The sequence below is a fragment of the Pteropus medius genome, unplaced genomic scaffold (assembly GCF_902729225.1).
Source record: "Pteropus medius unplaced genomic scaffold, Ma_sr-lr_union100, whole genome shotgun sequence".
Taxonomy (NCBI): domain Eukaryota; kingdom Metazoa; phylum Chordata; class Mammalia; order Chiroptera; family Pteropodidae; genus Pteropus; species Pteropus medius.
Window position 1 is genome coordinate 16218326 of NW_024346062.1, and position 8924 is coordinate 16227249.

General features: G+C 33.9%; 1 pseudogene; it reads right to left on the minus strand.

Annotated features, from left to right (window-relative positions):
- Positions 1 to 5631: 5631 nt before the first annotated feature.
- On the minus strand, positions 5632 to 6087 carry LOC120612597 (60S ribosomal protein L27a-like; annotated as a pseudogene).
- Positions 6088 to 8924: the final 2837 nt, after the last annotated feature.

The following is an 8924-nucleotide window of genomic DNA, read 5'->3' on the forward strand; positions in this document are numbered from 1 at the left end:
AAGGTCAGAAGTCAATTATTTTGCAACATGTTTGTAAAAATATATTATACTTTCCTAAATTTCCACCAGAATCTTTCTAGATTTTACTTTACTACTCTGAGCATGTCTAATGAACAAGAGCACGAAAGAAAGAAATTAGCTGAATAAATAAAGTAACTTGTTGAATAAATCAAATTTGTGTTTTTCAGGTAGATTAGGAAAAAAAGTCTGGAATAGATAACATCTGTAAAATTTATATTTCTGCCTCCTCTTGAAAGATCAGAAGATCTTGCTATATTTGGCATGAATTCCTTCAGGTTAACAGTTGACTTGAAGTGAGAATAATATATCTTTTTAAGACAGGGCCCGTGTGTTGAGTTTTGACACATATCCTTTCAGTCATCTTCCTACCTCTGAATTGGGGTAGAAATTATAAGCATAAGTGCTCAGTTCTTTCTCTTATGGTAGAGCAATTTTTTTTTCTTATGACAGTAAATGTTTTCTTGTACTAGAGCAAAATTTTCTTCAGATTTATATCTCTATCAAAGTTAGGGAAATAAAATAAGAAGGCAGTGTGATCCAAGAAAAATGAGGGAAAATGTATGTTACCCTACACATATCTCATTTTGATTACTTACATTATTTATCAGACCATTGTAAGCTTTTGGTCAGCCAGGCTTGATTCTGAAGTTGCCTTTAGTTCTTCTTGTTTAACCCCCAAGATCAATTAATTTTCATGTTCTACCAGTACTTTTTGCCTGTTATTTGCATTTTTTTAATCTCAGTATCATCACTTTTTAAAAAATGCCTAAACTAGTTGCCTAGTCTCTCTGCCTTTGATCTTTTCTCATAATTCATCCTGTGTAGTTTAGTCAGATTAACCTTAAAACTTGCCACTTTGATCCAATAACTCCCTTGTACTATATTTGAAATCCTTCATACTTTGGCTCTAATCTGCCTTTCTAGCCTTATCACACTACAAGGTGATCACAACTACTTTATATATGATCCATTTTTTTGGCTCTCCTGTGCCAGTGCCCTGTATATACCCTTTACCTTATTTGAAGCTGCTTTCCTTTGTTTCTACCTAGGTGTGAACTATTCTGATAGATTCAAATAAAATATCACTTCTGTAAAACCATCTTTAAGGAGTCCTGTTATTAACGATCATTCAGCTTAGTCTTAAATTAACTTTTCTCTAACAGTTATTTGCTATGGATCATTTAATTTATGGTATTGTTGGTTAACGTCACCGAGTCCTGTCTTCACAAAAGATACCATAAATATATTCCAGCGAGAAATCATATATTTTTCATTATTTTCCTCAGTGCTACCATAAGTTAATTGAAGATATTAATGACCTGCAGGTGTTTATTACTCCTATGAGATAATTGATTGAATACAGGTATTGAAAAAAATTTAGAAAATTTCCTCATGGGAATTTAAACTTTCGATAGTTTGTCAATGTAACAGTTTTAGGGAGCATTAATTACATATGCAAATCTCATATTCTTTTGTGGGGGTTCTGCTGAGAGTTGGAACATATCCTTCATCTACTATGGATGCTATCTGTACTTCTAAGATCCATTAGAATTAACTGGGGTGAGGGACCTAGTTAAGGTCTAAGATCTAGGGTGATTATATAACTTATCTAAACAGGGACCCTTTTAGAATGAAAGGTGGGACCACTGAGGTGGAATACTGGAATAACAGGTGTAAAACGGACTTTTTCTGGATAAACATGGAAACGTGACCACCATAGGTAAAGCTTGACAAAGAAGATTTCATATTTAGCTATAAGCCCATTAATGTGCCTCAAGAACAATTAAAGGACTGCCTTCTTCCTCTATATAGCTATAGTTGGCTTCTTCTGGGATGATTCTCAGTGGTTGCTGCCCCCTTGTATTCATAACCTTGTACAAAACTTCCTCTTCTGAGAGGGCTGGACCTAGGGACTTCTGAGAAATGGATTATGGGTGTCGTTTCCAAGATTAGGTTATAAAAGACTGTGGCACAATAAAAAAAAAATGCTGGGTGTTGCTTCTAAAGATTATTACACCATGTTAATAAATTTTCTTTCCTAATTTATTAGCGGAGTTTTAAAAATAAAGAGTAAATGTTGATTTTCATCTTCGAAAAAATGACTTTGTCTTGTCTTTGCTTGCACCCCTTCTCTGGCTTTCTTGCTTATCATTCTAATGAAGCCCATGTGGTAAGAACCAAGGGAGACCTCTAGTTAACAGCCAGCCAGCATCCAGGTTTGAATCTGTATCACCTTGCTGAAGTCTCTAATGAGTTCTAATAATTTTTTCTGTAAATTCCCTTAAGTTTTCTATCTAAACTTATGTTATTAATCATAAATATAAAAATATAATTTTTTATTTTCTAATATATTGTACCTTTTTCTTTGTTTTAAATTTGATAGGTCTTTCATAATGTTGAAAGGAACAATGTTTAACCCTCGTCTTATTTTTGACTTAAAAGAAAATACTGTTTTTATTTCATATGAAAGTATGTATTCCTGCAAGTTAATTTGGATGCAGATTTTTAATATATTAACAATTTTTGAAGTAGATTTTTGTTTCCTGTGTTCTGTGAATCATTTTTATCATATTGAGATTGATCAGGTCCCTCTCCTAAACTAAGGAGACTTTCTTTAACAAGAGGTTTTCTTTGATCTATTAAGTTTTAAAATGTAAAGTATTTGTATATTTTTGTTATTTTAAATCATAATATGACAATTCAGAGGATATATTACATCATATGCACAGACTTATCAATAGTTATCCTCAGAGTGAAAGAAGCATAAAACTTTTTTATTTTTCCTATAAATCAATGGAAACCCATCCCTCAACTTGATACCTGAGTGATCAACAGTTTGCTTCCCTGTCAATATATTAGGCTCTTAAAAAAGATCTTAAAAGTAGGATAATCAGTATTCTTACTAGGAGTTTTATAAAAAAACATTTGCCTCCCAGCTCTACAATGTGATGAGATGAATAAATGTTTTTCTTTTAAATATATTTTAAAATTTACTCCTACTGCAGATGAAAGTTAACCTAGAGACTTACTCATGTTTTCATTTGAAAAAACTGGCTTAGTTTAAATATGGGAGATTAATGCATCTAAAAGCATTAATGTGGTTCATCTACTTATCAAAGACAGTTCTTCTAGTTTATAAAGTAGCTTAGTTTCAAGTTCTTAATTTCATTAGCAGAAAACAAAACCGTTTTCTCCTACTATAAGCTTTTATTATTTATTTACTCAGCATTACTCTAAGTAGATGACTTAAGGCCTTCCTGGGGGATGATAGTCTGTCATATATGCTGGGCCACTCACTGTCTAGTGTTCCTTAGGTTTTATGTCTTCCTAATAATTTTGCATAATCTTGATTTTTCTCCTCATAAGAATGGTTGTATCTAGGTGGATATAGCAGCAACCATAAAGATTTGTAGTCGCTGCTCATTATATAACCTGAAAAATTTCTCAGAACTGTTAGCGAAGAAATCTAATAACATAGAAAAGCAATTACAGAATAAGATCATTTGTAAACTTTCTTGGTTTAATAAACTATTTGCAGTGCTCAGAAGATTGCAGTGAACTTACAGATATTTGACAACTGATTTTAATACTAGCATCAATTAAATAAAGCTTTAATAAGGCTAGAAATGTTTGCTCTTCTTATTATCATGACTAGATCCCAAAGTTTCAAGGAGTAAAAAATGAGTCTGACTTTTTATTAAGAAAGGAGTTGCCCTTCCTTTTGAGATTATAGTTAACTATCAATCATCCTTTTTAAAAATGTATTCATAGAGATACTAAAATGAACGCACATGTGTTGTAATAATTTGTGTGTACAGTCAGAGACTAGTAATTCTAATACCAGCCAGGGAATCACCTGGAAATGTAAGTGGTAAAGTCTCAGATGAGACATCCAATTGATAGCTAATTCGTAGAGAAAAAAGAAGACATTGTACTGGATCTAGTGTCTTTGTAAAGATTTGTAAGAAAAATGAAGAAGATAATATGAGGGTCCTTTTACCATCTCGCTGTTTAATTTAACAAATAATTTTTAAGTACCTACTAAGTACTAAACACTTCACACTTTTCCTTCCTATGTCTTTAAAATGTTTTCTATATGATTATGAGAATTCATCAGGGTCCTATGAACATGAAATTTTGGGAAAAAGTGTCCTAGGAAGACAAAGGTATGAACAATACACTCTTTTCCTCCTATGACTGACAAAAATTGTATATATTTAGATTGTACACTTTTTGAAAAAGAAAAATTGCATTATACAATGTGATGATTTAATACATGTATACATTTCTGGGGATCTAACACACAGTATGGTGATTATAGTTGATAATATCCTATTGTATATTTGAAATTGGCTAAGAGAGTAAATCTTAAGTGCTGAGACCATGCACAAAAAAGATAACAATACATTACTTATGTAGGGGTATAAAAAGCCATATAGTTTCATATATTGTAACTATATTTTTCTATCTCAGCCTAATCTCTATTTCAAGTCCTGCTGCTGCCTGATTGCAAAAATAATGGCACCCAATTCTGTGTTCTCCAGCTGAGATCCATTTTAAATTCAGTCAACAGAGCTTTCCCTTCTGCCTTCTCCCATGCACTGACTTAAAAACCCAAGGGGCTAAGGGCAATCATTGGGTTTAGGGAGGTAGCAGGCCCCTGATTGAGTCTTCTCTGGTTGCTTCTGCTCATTTCTGCATTTTCTTCTGGGGCCACAGTTTATGTCATGTTTTAGTGTGCCTTCTCATAATTATGATATTCTTCCAAGTTCTCTGCTTCTCTATATTACTCATGATTCTTGGCAACATGAGGTGTGTGGCTGCTTCTCAAGCTGAGTGGGGACCTCTGTAGGCTGACTGAGTCTCATTCAGTCTCACCTGCTTATGTGCCTCATCTGACCTTGGCTCAGTTGCTTGACCTGCTGTAGAAGTCAGGGAATTCTCTGCAAGGCAACTAAAAGGCACACAGGTAGAGATACTTTAGAGTTTTAGATCTCCTTATTTATCTGTGGTTTATTTTTATTTTCTTGTTTTGTCAACTCAAGAATTTTACACTTTTGTTCTCTCATTCTGCTAACAATTGTCACAATGGTGATCTTATGTCCAATGGCCAGAATAGGGTAGAATTACATGCTATAGAACAGTATGATAGGAAAAAACAAAAGAACAGATTGACTAATACTTTGCAATATTGTCTGGCAGCACTGAGGCCTTTGAGTGTAGTGATTAAACATATGGGCATAGAGACAGTTTTGGGTTGAGGTTTTATGGCTTGTCGTTAATTGACTTTGAGCAAGTAGCTTAGCCTCACTAAAACTTTATCTTTCTGTGTAAGATGTAAATAAAGATAATGGTATTTATGTCATAGAATTGTGAATAAGAGATATAGTACAGTAAAGCACTCAGTAAGTAAAGGAGTTGCTTATGGCTTAGCATAGCAATAGGATCACTAAAGCGACCTATTATAATTTAATAGGACCCTTGGATTATATTTTTTTCATTGCTATTCATTTTTCATTTTAATTTTTTTCCTATTTTTCTTTTTCTTTCTTTCTTTTTTTGAAAAATACTTGTGAGCATTTAATGAACTTCCCTCCATGTGGTTTCAGGCTACCAGGACACCCTCCCCCATCCAGCCCCCTCCCTAACACCCTTAAGCTTCTCCTCAACTCTTCTGCTGAAGAGTCTGGACTTCACGATGACAGGCTGCTTTAGGAGCTTTCCCTTCCCCAGAACTTTGTAGTGGCTCGGTTGCACCACATCAATGATAGGAGTGGCTCCTGTCTTGTTTTTGGTAGCATTTACCCATGTCTGCTCACTGACCAAGATCCACAGTTTATCAAGGTTGACAGTTGGGCAGAAGCTCTGGTTCCTCTTTAAGTTGTAATGCCTCATACCAACTTTCCCAAAGAAACCCAGGTGATATTTGTCGAAGTTGATCCTGTGGTGTTGCATGCCGCCAGCATTACCTCATCCTCCTGGATGCTTCCTGTGCTTGCCCATACGGCCCTGGCCATGGCTCACGTGGCCCCAAAGTTTACTGGTCTTCCTCAGTCTGGATGGCATGTCTGTGGCCCAGATCAGTTTCCTGTTTATTTTCTCGCACCACTGAGATTATTATTATTTTAACAACTTCTTTATCATCTTCATTGTTAATACACTATAGAAATCCACTTTATGATATATTGTATTTTAAATGGTGGGACAGTTTGTAGGTTGGCAACAGAGTTGTCATCTTAGACCCTTGTCTTATAGGCAATGATTTGGGTGCCACAATTTAGCCTGGACTAAAATTACATAGAATATTTTTACATTAAAAAATTTTGATATGCTAGGGTGAGGAAAATTTCAAATCTTCGAAACCCTTGAAAATGATAAACTAGTACGTCAAAAATAGCCACATACCCTACCCACATCACCTTGTTTTTAAGGTGCTAGATCAAAAGCAACTCATAAGGGTGATCAATGAAAAGCTTTACAAACCTCTACAATCACATTCAAGTTAAAATTATTCCAGACTTGAAATTTAAAGTAATCAATGTTTCTGTCAGGCCCAGAGTTAAGAAATAGAGCTTTTTCTTTAGCAGAATGGATTAAGACCACACTAGCCACTATAGCAAACAAATTCAAAATGGGTAATGGGTCAAATGTGCTTATTTTTCATGCAGGTAAAGTACAAAAAGGATGTTTCTGAGGGTGGCTCTATTCAAAGCAGTGCTTTAGGCACTCAGACTCTTCCATCTCACAGCTCCACATCTTCAATATGTGGGTTCTAGGATCGCTGAGACTTATCTTCCTAAGGAAGGCCATCATTGTCAATAGAGCTTTTTGTGTCCCTGAAGTAAAATTGACTGGTACAATTTCAAAGAAGGGTTTAAAACTTTTTATATGATGATATAATGTATTGCGGTAATGTGTGTGTGTTTTGTATTTATCTGGAGGACATTTACTTATTCTTTTTTTTTCTTTAGCAAGATAATTATGCATTTTGTGCCTCCCAAAATTTTAGTCAAGTCTCCAAACATAGGCTTATATTTTTCTCAACTCATCGCATCTGGTTTTCAAGCTATCTTCTTATCAAATGACCTAGTGAAGTAATGCATATTTCAATTGCTCATTTTACTAAAATTATTTTCTGGGGGTATCTAAAATGACTAGCTTGTTGAAAGAGTTTACACTAATCTTTAAATTATCTAAAGATTCTATCTAGAAAAACATTCCCTCATCTATTGTTATGGAGTCTTGAAGAAATGGTAAGATTACATTTAAAACTTATTAGGCTTAGGCATCTTTAAATGGAAGAAAAATATCCAGGAGCTGAGAAGCATTCTCTGTAACAAAATAAAACAGGTTTGCTTAGAATGCTGTGGCTAACTATTTTGTCTTCGCCATGAATGTGGTTAAAATAAATCTTAGCAATAAGATAATATGTTGAGAGTAATGGAGGAGGCTCTGAGAAATATGGATTAATTAAGGATGCAGGAATAATTTTAAGGCACAGAACAGAAACGTTATATGCTCTATTTTATGTGAATAGTGAGAAAGATTTAAAGTCAAAATGTTAACTATATAATATCATGTTACATATTAGAAGTGTCTAATTAAAGCTAATCTTATGTTTATATATCATATTGCATTAATTAGCTTGGGGCCATAACAATGTATTCAAATAAAAAATTTTGTTTTATCTTAGTTATCTTTGTTATTCCTTTATTCCTTTTCTTTATCTTTGTCCTCAAAATGAATTGTTAAATTGATTGCTTTACTTATATCCCAAGAGGAAAATGTTTAGTATGATAGAATTTGACTTATGAAATTTGATTGTCCTTGGGATATTCAGTTTGAATCCTGAGAAATTATGTAAGAAACATTCGCATGAATAACTATTAAATACCCTAAGGTATCTGATATAAGGAAAAATGAACTCTAGTATATGCCTTATGGAACTGCTCCTGTCAGCTTAAATAAGACACTCATGCTGCTGCTGCTATACCTAATTCCACAATTTTATTTTTTGATTGTAGTTGTTTTCAGAAAAATTCCATTATGTGATAAAGGGACATCATTGCTACCATGTGACAAAATTCTGCCTTTTTTTTTTTTTTTTTTTCAGAAATGAGCATAGGTGTAAGTGAATATTTAGTGTAACATTTAACCTGCTAGATAAAACAAGTCACCAAGGATTAATCAACAGTTATGTCCCAGGTACTTTTAGATTGCTGAGAATATGGCAGTTAAAAAAAAAAAAAAAAGTTCTATAGAGATAAGGCAGAGAGCTTTCCCAACCCAGGGAAGAAATTCACTTTATATGTGGTGAATCCAATGAGGCTAGACCTCCAAATGCAAAGCTTACCCCCACCCTCCCTAGCCACCCCAAACAACTTAGATTGTTCAAAATTTTTGAAATCCTTCCAGGTTGCTCACATTCCAACAGTCAGTTTTATCCTTCGCCCTCTTTCTCCCAATTATAATAGCATATAAATATTCTCAAACAGCAATTGTCAGATAGAGCTGACTTAATTGAATTCTGGGCCTGAAAATCTATGCTTTACAAAATTGTTTCCTATAATAATGGCCCTTAATCTTCTTAGATATGAGTCTGTCTTTCTGATTTTATTTTGAGAAAACACCTAAAGTAAAATGATACATTGAAAAATGTCAAGGAATAAGGACTTTATTTCTTAGCATAAAAAAAGGAAAACTCTTTGGGGTATAGGGAAATTCTCTGACAGAATGCTGTAGTAACTTAGGTTGTCAGCCAAAATGATAGTTCTATGTCTTATGAACAGTAATGAGTTTCTTAGCCTGGTTGGGGAAGTCTAGAGGTCAGTGTCATTATGACAAGTTTTAGAAAATGAGAAACAGGAGGCATAGAAAATCTAAATGATATGCCCTAAAACTGT